This window comes from Etheostoma cragini, chromosome 7, assembly GCF_013103735.1.
Source record: "Etheostoma cragini isolate CJK2018 chromosome 7, CSU_Ecrag_1.0, whole genome shotgun sequence".
Classification (NCBI taxonomy): domain Eukaryota; kingdom Metazoa; phylum Chordata; class Actinopteri; order Perciformes; family Percidae; genus Etheostoma; species Etheostoma cragini.
This window is the reverse complement of record NC_048413.1, coordinates 14,489,501-14,501,724: the sequence shown is the minus strand read 5'-3', so window position 1 is coordinate 14,501,724 and position 12,224 is coordinate 14,489,501. Positions and strand designations below refer to the sequence as shown.

The 12,224-nt window shown below is 41.0% G+C and overlaps 1 long non-coding RNA gene across 2 annotated transcripts in view; it reads left to right on the top strand.

Annotated features, from left to right (window-relative positions):
• Positions 1–12,224, top strand: part of LOC117948357 — a 50,601-nt gene that overhangs the window by 3,222 nt on the left and 35,155 nt on the right. For both annotated transcript variants that reach the window (XR_004657419.1, XR_004657418.1), the window contains exon 2: positions 5,939–6,069. This is a non-coding gene — a long non-coding RNA (uncharacterized LOC117948357). The remainder of the gene's footprint in view (positions 1–5,938; positions 6,070–12,224) is intronic.

Sequence of the window (12,224 nt, the reverse complement as noted above, 5' to 3'; positions counted from 1 at the left end):
TGTGCCTTGTAACGTGTGGGTACAAATGAAACAGCATGGTGACGTTACAGCACCAAACAGCAGATGGCAGTATACCATCTTAAAAAGCCAATGCTTTACATTCAGTTTGTCACATGCAGACCATATTTCTAAACCATGTATAACATACAGTGCATGTCCTTTAGCCTCCAAAGACTGGCCCATGGCCTTCTGAAGTAATCTTGATGCACATTGCTTTCCATAATGTAGGAGAGACATTATATTAGATTTGAGAAATATTGTATTTAATTAGGCTGCGGCATGAGATCCTAAATTCTAAACAGTTAAATGCTATGAAGGCCGACATCTCTTTAACTTTGCATTAATTAAGCCTGCTGCAATTGAGGTTTTGCAAATATTACAACAGAACAGCAAAGTGTATGAATAGGTAGATGACGTAACCCCTTCAATATCTTTGCAGAACACTAAGGACGATCAGTTGGCTTCCTGGGACTACAAAAAAAGCAGAAACCTAGATCATATAAGTGGAAATTTAAGTAATTAAGTTGATCATGCCTCAGTAAACGCTGCTTTAATAATGCAAATCCTGTATTATTATAGTTATTGATGTTCTTCCCATAGCCTGCTTATTTATCTCTGCTCATTGATGAGTCAATCCAGTCACACAGTTCTTTGCTCCTCCTCAATTAGTAAGTCCAGTTTGGCTAATTTAGTCTGTTGAAGACACTATAAGGACGCTTCATGTAATTTTATGCCGACGGACAGTCGATGTTGAGACCCTATAAATTGTGTTTAAGTGGATTAATAGTGTGCTGAGCCTGTGTGAGCAAAGTGATGCTGGAAGTAGTGGCTTTCTGTGCAGTAGGATAATTAAATATGTTGTACTGCAATGACTAGCTTACATGTCTGTTTTTGGCTAGGATGTTAGGAAAAGAAAATATAACACATGTTCTTACCGGTAATTTGATTTTGTAGCAACTGGCCATTCCAAACATTCAAAATGGATGTCTTGCTTCGGTTTTATTTAAAAAAAGACAAAGAAAACATGGTGTCAATTAACCAGTATAAAAAGCAGTCAGCATTAATGTAAAATACCTCTATAAAAATCCATTATTTATTATTGACTGGCTTTGTACCTGTTTAGCTAATTGTTTGGTATTTTATGGTACTGTTTTTTATAAAACAGGCAGACCTCAGTTAGCCTTGACTTTGAAGCCTCACTGTTGTGTGAAGATGGCTGTGCAGTAGGAATGTGAGGCTTCCCCCTAATAGAGACTAGACTGAAAGTGGATTGTCCATGAAACTGCTTGATCTTGACCTGGCTGCCTGCTGTTATGGCTTCTCTGTCTGTCATAACCCCCCACCCCCAACACATGCACACACATGCACATATAGGAGACACACACACACACACACACACACACACACACACACACACACAAATGTATACTTTTTTTACTTTGGGAAGTGTGAACTGGACAAATAATAACAATTAGGTGGAAAAACACCTGTCTATCAACTGGTCTGGCACACAAGCCTCTGCATGCTGTTTATTTATCTGATGCAGAACACACATTTAATCCACACAAATTTAATCCCTGTCGTCTGCTGATTTCTAGCAGCCTGGCTTGGAATGCCTTGCAATATAAGAAAATGGTATAGCCCCTGAGTGCTACTGCAGTTTTATTACCTGAGGTGCTCTCTGAATATAGCTTACCACATGTCTGATTCAAAGGGAATGGCAGGTATGTGTCACTAGTCATAAATTGTAACTTGCCTTCAGCGGTAATCAGTTGCCAAGGAAACCTCAAATGGGATTATGACCTTCTGTTGTGTGTAGGCAAGTAAACTGTTAAAGTTGTCAACATCCAATAGACAAACATTAAAGATTTATGTAGCCTATGTAAACTATTTATTTTCTCATCATACTAAATTAACCAAGATGTGTCTTGTGTGTGAAAGAGCTTTTTAGAAATATTTTTTCTTCTGTCAAGGATATATTATGTTTAAAGCAATCTGCATTTTTGAGTTAAATAGTGCCTATCACTGTGGGGGGTGAGTCGTGACATCAGTGAGGGCTGTGTGATATAGTCAAGGAAAGGCATTAGAAGGGTAGAAAACAAAGAAAGAGGGAGCAATGTGCCTGGAAGGCGGGCAGAGTGGGAGGGCGGAGATGGAGAAATGGGGGACGATGGTATTTAGTATGCACGGCCAAGCTGCCCCATCTGCTTAGCGCAGCAGTCCCTGTCGTATAACTGTCTACAGGCCGTGGGCCACATAAAGAATGTCTCAGATTTGATGTAATTCCACAAAATTAATGACAGCTTTACTCGGAACGGGCCGTGAGGGAATGATTAGTGTTTGATCGTCCATCTGATCAGTTCCCTTGGCTGGCTTCAGGAGAGATGCTCCACGATATGCCTGTATGTTGCCTATGGCAAGCACACACAGATATACCTATCCCAAAATCACCCCCGGGTCCCCACGCTCCAGTTTAGGTTTGAGTTCTGGTCCGGTTTCCCTCAACACAGACAACCAATATCTTGTTAAGCTCTGTGCTGTGACACTTCACATCAAAATGAACACCACCTGATGGGCTGGATGCAGGTCCCACTGGTGGTGTGATTGTGTACAGGGCAGTTTTTATTTCAGGCTGCGCAGTATTTCAAAGGAAAGTGGGCCAAGCAGCATCCAATTTAGAAAACTCATAGGTCACACTATGACCTTTTACAAGATATGCTTTACTGCAGCTGTGATTGGAATTGGGTATTCGTTTTTAAAAGAGATGGGGAATGGATTGGGAATTTGAGAGAAGAAATTGATCCTCTAGATGGATTGCAGGAGTTGGACAAGTGGAATTCCTCTCTTCCTTATTAATTCAGTCCCACCTCAGCCAGCCCAACCCCCATGTCTTGCTTCCTCTTGGGCTGCTGCGTTTACAAGCGAAGGGGGCATTCTGTTTTACAAGTGAGCCTGGTGCGTCTCGGTGTGCTAGAAACATTAAAATTGAACCTGTCTTATCTGTGCAAAGCGTGAGGCTTTACATCAGAGGCTGTCGTGCTGCTGCCATGAGGCTCCTGTGTGCTTTTATGTAATGTGGTGCAGTCAAAAACCCAGCGGACAATTAAAGTGAGCTGATAGATAAACAAGTGATTGAAGACAGGGATGTTAGTTTGTGGAACGTAAGGTGGAGTTGGGGGGGGCAACTTCATTGCGGAACACTTTACTATTGTTAACAACGCCAAGTCTAACGCAATGACATGCATTTCTCAGCCAAATCAAGTTACTGTATATCATCATCAATTTAAATAAGCAGACTGATCTAGGAAGAAATGTTGTTTTCAAAGTTGTATGTAATTTGTGCTGAGTTGCATATGGCAGTGCTAATTTCCCATCTGACCATTAGTACTCTGGTCCAGTACCAAGCACAGGGAGCCTAATTCAGTAAAGGCTTGGGGAGGGTTGTGTTTCTGCCAACACAGATTGTCGGACAGATTGGCAATCCTTCACTGTGTATGGATGCAGTGTTTTTCCTTGAAATTGTTGGCCATTATAACAAATTACTTGCAAAAACATCATTAAAGTAAAGAAAAAACCTCTTGCATCTGTTTGATGCTAGGCCTGTTCCAGTTCAATTCCAACTTAGTTCGTTATTCTCTGTTTCCCTCTTTCTGTCGTATTTTTTGATTTTTGTACTCTCTTCCATAACACTGTCTTTCCAAATTACTTGATTGTATTTCCTCCCGCCTGGGTCCCCCCTTCCCAGTCGGCATCCTCTGATCTCCTTTCATTCTGCTTTCTTTCTTGGCCTACTCCTCCTCCCCCACGGCTTTCGTTTTCTCCTCCACATTTTATATTTTTGGCTGAGCCGTGGACCTTTCTTAGCACAGTGACCTTTCTGGTTTTAAATTAAGCCCCGCTGCGGCATGTCTCTCTTCATAGACCGCCGGTTACGAGCCTTCAGAGAACCGCAAAAAAATAACGATTCTGATGAAATGGCCCCTTTAAAAAGCTCCTCCAAATTCCTTTTACATTTTTCTTCCCCTCTTCCCCCCTTTCTGGTCGCATTAATATTCACACTAATGAGGAACATCCTAAAGAGCCGACCATGGAAAATGTGAGATGAGACACATGCACAGGCCTCCCTTCCTACATGCACATCAAACACACACTGTTGCTCATTGCTAATGGGTTCTAATCAAATGCCATGTATGTTTGAAGTGATTTATGAAACTGGGCAACGTATGCTTGCAATGTGATTGCTAAATAAGAAAGAGACCATTTTTCAAAGAATAACTCAGTTTGTGGCCTTTTAGAAGGGACCATGCTTTATTGTGTGATTAATAGGCTTCTATTAAATTGTATTTAGATGATGAACAGTTTTTTTTGCTGCACTGAGGTCATGTTACCTGGTAGTTCTGAAAGTGTTTCCGTACTTGTCCAGAATGTCACAGTATGCTGTCAACAGGCTGGTGCTGTTAGGAAACCAGGTGATGACAAACCTACAGGACCTCCCAGGTGCTGTGTAAAGTTGTAATTGCCTCGTTCCCATCATCCTCTGGCTGCCTGTACATAATCCTATCTTGCTTTTGGTAAATGAAAATGAGGAGTCTGACTCAGTCAACCAAACCGTGATGCATTATGCCCCAAATTTAATTGAAACAACATGAGCTATGTCCGTTTTCCAAAGCCACAATTTTTAACCTTGACTGTTCAGTGCCTATAAAGCTTAAGACAGAAAGCAAACGTAATCACAGGAAATAATCAGAGTCATTAAGATCAGGGCTGAGCTGAGGGCTGTTTTGGACTGCATGTGAAAAGGTTATTGAAGTACAATGTCTTGGACACACTCAACGTTTAGGTGAAGAACAACAAGGTTTTACTCATGAGTACACCACTTTACGAATGTGGGTGTGATGCAGACATACAGTATAACTTTTATTTTATCAGGTAATGTAAGTGGGATCAAGATTTTTATTGTAAGAAAGACCTAATCTCAGCAGAAAAAAACAAAAGACGCACAACAACAGCATCAGAAACTTCAAATCCCACAGTGGGATGAGACGTTTAGTTTTTAAATCCTTTGTAGGCCTAATTTGTTCCATTGATATTATTTGAAGGCAGTCTTTTCTAATTCAATACTTATCTGTGCAGTATTTAGAGTTAGCTAAGCCATATATATATATATATATATATATACTATATATAAGCCAACATATGGTCTGGTAGCTTTACATTTTAGAAGAGATGTGATATACTAAGGCAGCTTTATTAGTAGACCTTTTATAAACAAAGATGATGGTATGTAATTCAACTCTTGTTGTAAATGAGGACCAGCCTGCTTTCTCATACAGTGCACAGTAATTACTGTATTTATCTCCTGTAATGAAGCATAGGGCACAATGGTTTATTCTGGAAGAAGTTAGCACCATACTGGGTTTATTGCACTGGGAGGATGGCTGTATTTAAGCACATTAGAGCTGCACTTTTTCCAGTTACATATTTTATGTCATAAAACATACATCCACAACATCCACTGACACCCTCAGCTGCAGTTACAAAAGAGTGTAGAGAAATTCAGAGCAACATGATATGGAAATATGCACTCATAAAATGTGCTGGTTTTCTTTACTCAACAAATTGGTCTTCTCTACTAAGGGACCAGCATACTGTAGCATACCCCACCACACACCCCCACCCCCATATAGTCTGCATCAAACAACATGCACCTCTCCCCCTAAGGTGCTTCTTGTAGTCTTGGTAACCCTAATTAATTATGGGCCATCCCAGTCAAAACATGTGTGGTATTACCCCATTCCAGGGTGTGTCTTCCTGGGTGTCCATGAATCACTGATCTCATCAGACTGGTTCTCTCTTGCTCTTCTTCTCTCTCCTCCCTACTCTTCATGTCTCTCTCTTTCGCCTTCCCTCCCCTCCCCCACACCCTGTCATACTCCAGTCCCTTGGGGCGTCTGTCTGGGATCTGCCAGGCTCATCAGTGTAGGAGAGGAGAAGGCTAACTGGGAGTCCGAACTGGCTGTAAATCTGACCAGGGAGGGGAAACCTGCAGTGGCCACACTTCCACTGCAGGTTTCTAGTAAGTCCAGCAGTCCCCCAGTACACTGAAAACCTCTTGCTTGAATCAACATGTACAGACACAGATGCACACAAATACTCAACAAGGTAGTTTTCACCCAGGTGTTCACTGCCATCAAAGCTCACCTGTCTTAGTGTCACTGCATTTAGCTAAATAACTTGAGAGTGATAATGTATTCTCATACATTTTTCCCCCCACAATCAACCAGCATTCACATACATGCTTACGGGGCATGTGTCTTTCATCAGGGTGTTTTACTGTTGATCCCTTACACTATCATGTGTCTGGTCTATTGTTAAAAAAATACATAAAATGTTGCCTTGATGTGCCTATATCTGTGACTTAAGAGTCTCCAAAATAATGCACATATTGTATGACTGTCCGTTTTAAGTGTTTACTATTCCCTTAAAGGAGGATGATGGCAAATGTTTGCTGCTGAGAAGGTGATGAGAGTTGGGTTGCATGCTATCCAAGTAGTGAGAAGTATTATTTAATCCATGGTTTCATGCAGACGTAATTTTAGTCGTTACAAATCCTTGGTAGCACTGATCTGGACTGCAATGCAGTGAGGTGGGTCCTTCTCTCTCATACATACATTTAGCTGGGTGTGAAACCATTCCATACACATAGACACACACCCTCCCTTTCCTTATCTAAAAAATAAGCATTTTTACAGAGTTTGAGCTGTAAAAGGAGAGGAGCAGATAGCCCATAAATCTAGCCATAAAAACGTTAAGTTGTCAGAGGTGCCATCAGCTATCAATCGTGTGCGGCAAGCTGATGAAGGGGAAATAGGTGATAAAAAACAGCATTTTAGGGAAATTATGTCCAGTCTTCCATTTGCGAAGTGCTGCAGTCGCATCACGGCAGAATCTTAATCACTGGCTGGTGTGGCAAGGGACTGTTCCTTGGTGTGACAGTGAGGAGGAGCACACCCTGGTGGGAGGGTTGGATATTGAGGAAAGGAGGGCCGAGGGGGGGGGGGGGGGGGGGGGGGGGGGGGGGGGGGGGGAGCAGCAATGTAGAAAATTATACAACTAGCGTAAATCACTTCTACACTACCGTTTTTCTCTCTCCCATTTTCATGTTTCCCTCATCTCCCTCACAAGCTCCCTCTTTCTCTGTTCCTTTCTATCTTTCATGGCCACGCATCTTCCACTGCTCCTTACCCTGATGGCCCCCCTTCCTTTCTGCCCTTTTATTTTTCTTTCAGTCCCTGTCCCTGTGCTTCATTTGAAGCACTGCTGGTCACCGTTACTACCCCACTCTCCATCCATCTTAACTTCATTTCCACTGGGGTTTGTTTACATGCTTTCTTTATTGATCTGCTTTTTGTTGCCTACGAGGGATTTATCCCCTGTCCATGGGACTGTATTAGCGAACCTTGAGATTGACTTGTCTCTCTGAGATGGTTCAGATATAGTCTGTACTTGAAATAAAAGAAAAAAACCATCTGGCCTGACGCTTATTTCGCACTTTATCAGACAGCACTGTGACATGATTCCTAGTTGCTTCTTTACTGTGGAATTTCCTCCCCAAAAAGAAAAACAACTGGTGATGCTTTTATATCCAAAGGCATTTTAATACAGGGCAGATTCATTAAAACGGTTTAGAGGAAAAAGTAAATTATCCTTTCTAGCCTTATAGCTGTTTTTTATGTTAACTTCTGTATTCATGTCAGTGTAACCAAGAATGGGCTTATAGCACAGAGAAATTAAATAAAGGTATCATATGAGAGTCACGCTTGCCTATTGAATTGACAAATGCCTTCATTGTCTGATCTATGACTACCCTTTTAATCTAAGGTCATTTGTTAATTAATTTGAATAGCCTTACAGGCTCTGGTTCTGCTCCAGTGGTCTTAGTTGAGTGATGTCATCCTGCACAGAGCAGACTTAAAGCACTCCAAAATGGATGCAGTGCTGCACGTTTATCTGCAATGGCCCCTCTAGAATATTCTGCCATGTGTTCATTTATCAGGGGATGCACAAGGCAGTCCTTAAGGAGTGAAAAGTGTCAACGCAGTGTTTCCCACTTATAATTGGCAAAGATAGAGTGGGCTATTGATTGAGTGTACATAGAGCTAATAGTTCTAGTTCTGATGAATTTATGAACTAGTAATGTTCATCTAGAACTGCCAAAACGCTCTCTTCATTCACCAAAGTTACTGGTCATTGTGGTTCTCTGTGGTCCTGGTGGTTTAGGTGGAGACATTAAAGAGACTCTCTGGCAGTGATCCCAGTTAGCTAAGTCTTGTGACAGGGGCTGTGCTGCCACCCTTAGTTAAACTGAGGTACTGTGATGCAGTATCCATTCCCACATCAGTGGTGGGCTACTCTGCAGTTCAGTCACACAGCATGTGTTTCTGACAGAGGGTAGTTTAACAACACATATAGCCTAACATTTCTGCATTATAGCTAGTGTACCAGTGAACATGCAGGCTTAATGTAAAATGGACTGTCACAAAGATATACTGTCCAACTGTGTTTAAGGTTTTCTACCCTCTCAGTGCCATTGTTTAAAAACTAGGTATTATCTTGGCAGTGCTAGATTACTGAGCATTTTAGGTTTTGTTATACTTTCTTCCATTATGTGTCCCTCCTCATTCTTAATACTTTGCTTTGTTTGTTACTCATTAAATGTTACTTGGCATGTCCCCCCGCCATGTACATTATATTTGATACACAGTAGTCCCCTGCTCAGATGGAAACGATTCTCCATGCATATTGTGTGACTGTTCATCAGCAATTATCATTTTTGGCTTTTAAACATTGCCAAAATATCTTAATGAAACAGAAAGGCTCTGACTCAGCGATTGATTACCATATTGCGTTAATGCAGAAGACCAAAGACCGGAAAATATGCCATTACTTTACTTACTCATTTTTCTAGGTCTAAGCAAGTTGTAATCGCAATTTTTGAAAGATAGACTACCAAAGGGTGCATACTTTTGCAAAGCTGTGAATACTAGTGTAGGCTATCCCATGTTTGTATTCAGAAGCTCTTTCTTTTTACCTGTGTGTTTTAAAGATTTAAAAGAAGTGGTAAACCTCTGGGAGTTTCGGGTGATGTGCTTCCTTTCATCATTCCTGGATCCTCAGACATTTGCAGTGCCTCTCATTGACATTAAGCCCCCAACAATGCAGATGGCATAAATTAGAGGGTATATGACAAATTTGTTAGACGCAGGTCCATTTTTCTGGGGTTTTCCATTGTAGGGAGTGGTTTTCCTTTCTGGTAAAATGTTAGTGCAGTGACATCTGCATCTGCCAGGGGGCAGTCGAGCACACACATGAAGGCAACAGAAAGCCACAGACAGTCCTGCCTCTTTGGACCTCCATTTCTTCCTTTTGTGTCAATATTGTTGCTGTCCTTCTATTAGAAGATCTTTAAAGCAAGTTGCTAATTAAGCATATCTGTGTAATCTATGAATCATTGTTGAGATTATTACTACTATTGTAATTATTTGAGCTGGCATATAGTTTTGTGAAGCTTTGCTGTAATAATAAGCACTTTGGTTTATATCCCCTATTAATGTTCTCTTCATTAGCATTAAGTCATGTCAGTCATTTTCTATTTAGAGGTCAATGGATTGAAAATGAGGATTTCAAAATGAGGGATGGTGTGAAAATGGTCTTATCTATAGGATGATATCCGGAGAAAAAAAGAAATGTTAAGACTATAACACAGTAATGTTAATGCATTCTTAAAGTTTAAACAGCGTACATTAAAAGAACATTTATTCACTCTCTAAAGTAAGCTTGCCAGTTACAGTTCAATGAATTTAAAATGTGGAGTTGTAATTTTGTACCCATAAAACTGTTAAAAGAATTTCATTCATTTCACTACTACTCATTTCACTACTTGGCTCATTTATGAGCAATAAGAAATAGATACATTAATGTTATTGCACATTTGAATAATGGTGCTGCATTAAACTTCTTACTGAACATTCACCAAATGGTTTTGTTGTTTTTTCCTTTTAATTCTAAACCAAAGAAGTAAAACTTAAACCAAGTAATGATTCCAGGCCACTAATGATGAAGTTTTTGAAGAAGTCTCAATTTTTTAAATTATTTATATTCGTTGCAATGCTTCTTCGTTAATAATAGAACCTGTTAAATTAAATATTGCTGTTTGTTTTCATTCACATGTAACTTGTTTCCCGCCTCTCAGCACTTTGATTGTCGGTCTGATTAAAGGTTTAAAGGCAACTTTTGTCGGCAGGTGTTTGCAGAAAAGTACATTGATTGCAGAAGTATGGTTGCATAGCACGCTGTGCGGGGCGATCTGTTATTGTGCTATTAAGGCAATTATATCCTAAGTTTAAACTTGTTTTTTAAGCGCAATGTCACTTCTGTTTCCTCAGCCCTCCACAGAAGAAGTCATAAACCCTTTTTTTTTTTTTTTCAAGCAACTGTGTTAAAAAGAACACCTGTAACTTGACACACAGACTTCTCTACAGAAATGCCAGGGGCAACTTTGACTCATGAGAATGGGGACACACAACTAAATATATAGTTTGTGTACAAGCCTATCGTCTAGTCGAGCATTCCCTTGGTTTCAAACAAAACATGCATTTGGACAACATCAGAATGGAGGCCATTTTGGATTGGCCTTATGTTTGCACAGCCCTGGGATTGTGCAGGCACTAGTGGGGGATGGGTAGGCTGCTGCTGCTACCCCGAAGACTCCTGTTAATGTTTTAGTCATTCCTGAGCCGCTGGGCTGGGAGACAGATTCAGTCCAAAAGCATTTGAGTACCTTTAGGTCCTCAGAGTGATTTACTGCGTATTTGGACATCTGCAAACAGCTTTTGCACCTTGAAATTCTCTCTCTCTCGCTCTCTCTCTTGCTCTCTCTCTCGCTCTCTCTGACTATCCTTCTATGCAGTAAACCCTTGGGAATGTTCTGTCAAACTGAGTCACCTTGAAGGTATCCAAGGTAGAGTCACTTCCTGTCACCTTCTCCCCCAATGATCACCCCTCCCTCTCTTCTACCCCTCTATCTTACCTCATCTTTCTATCACCTTCAAACCTTCTGCTCGGGCCTCAACCACACCCATCTCGTCTTGGCCATCAGATTTAATGTGTCCTGCTCCTGTGTCTCTTAACCCACCTCTTGCTCACCAGCTGGACTCATCAATCCATGTGACAGGTGCTTGTCAGTCTGCTCCTTACTGAGCAACAGCCCAAAAAAGGAAACCCAAAGTGTTAGACGGCACTTAGACAGAAAATATGTCAATATATGAACACATTTTTATAGAATATCTATCCTCACTAACAAGACAAGTTTAGATAACTGATAAGCAGTTAGGATTAAGTTGCGTTACCTTGACAAGATGTATTTACTGCTTTCTGGTCTATGGCGGCCACCCTGAGTCGAGTGAAGAGGAGAGCTGTCAATGGTCATCAATAACAGGTCTGTGTGGTGTGGGTGGTGCAGGCTGTGTGGCATGTGTTTTAGAAGTGATGGCCAGAGGCCCTCTGTCTCTGCAGCTCTGAAAATATGGTGTCATTAGCATCTGTGTCTCCATAAGTGGGACTGTTGCTGAAGAGGCCCAAACATATCTGGTATGCAGTGTTTAGGAGGCACGCAGACAGGATAATTGCTGGGCAGAAACTGTCCGTAGCTCCAGACTTTCAAGTGCTCACTGCCTTTGAGCGTTTTACACCCCAAGTGGCTGAATAGCCCAGGGAAAACAAGTTCTGCATTGATTTATTGCTCACCCTTAAGGCTTTTGTTTCTTAAGACCAAGGACAACTCAATCAACTCCCAAATAAGTCTCAAAATTGAGTTTGTAATATTACTAATGTTTGACTGGTTAGTTTTTGCAAAGAAACATGTAATGTAGTAGTATAGAGCTAGTGTGTCTTTAACCTTATCCTGATCCATTCCCTGAAATGTTTGGCTGCATTTAATAACCACAGAAGTATCTCCCTGCCAGTACCAGTAATTTAACACAAGAACAAAGTGTTCTCATTGAGGTGGAGTGTGATTTGGAACACTGTCAGGGTAAATCTGAAACAGTACATGTGCATTTAAACTGTCGGTTAGCTTTTGTTTGTTGCAACATCTTTCTTGCGTGCTAAGCTGCTTGATAACAGTTACACAAGTGTAATTTGTGTAACTGTGTATATATATATAT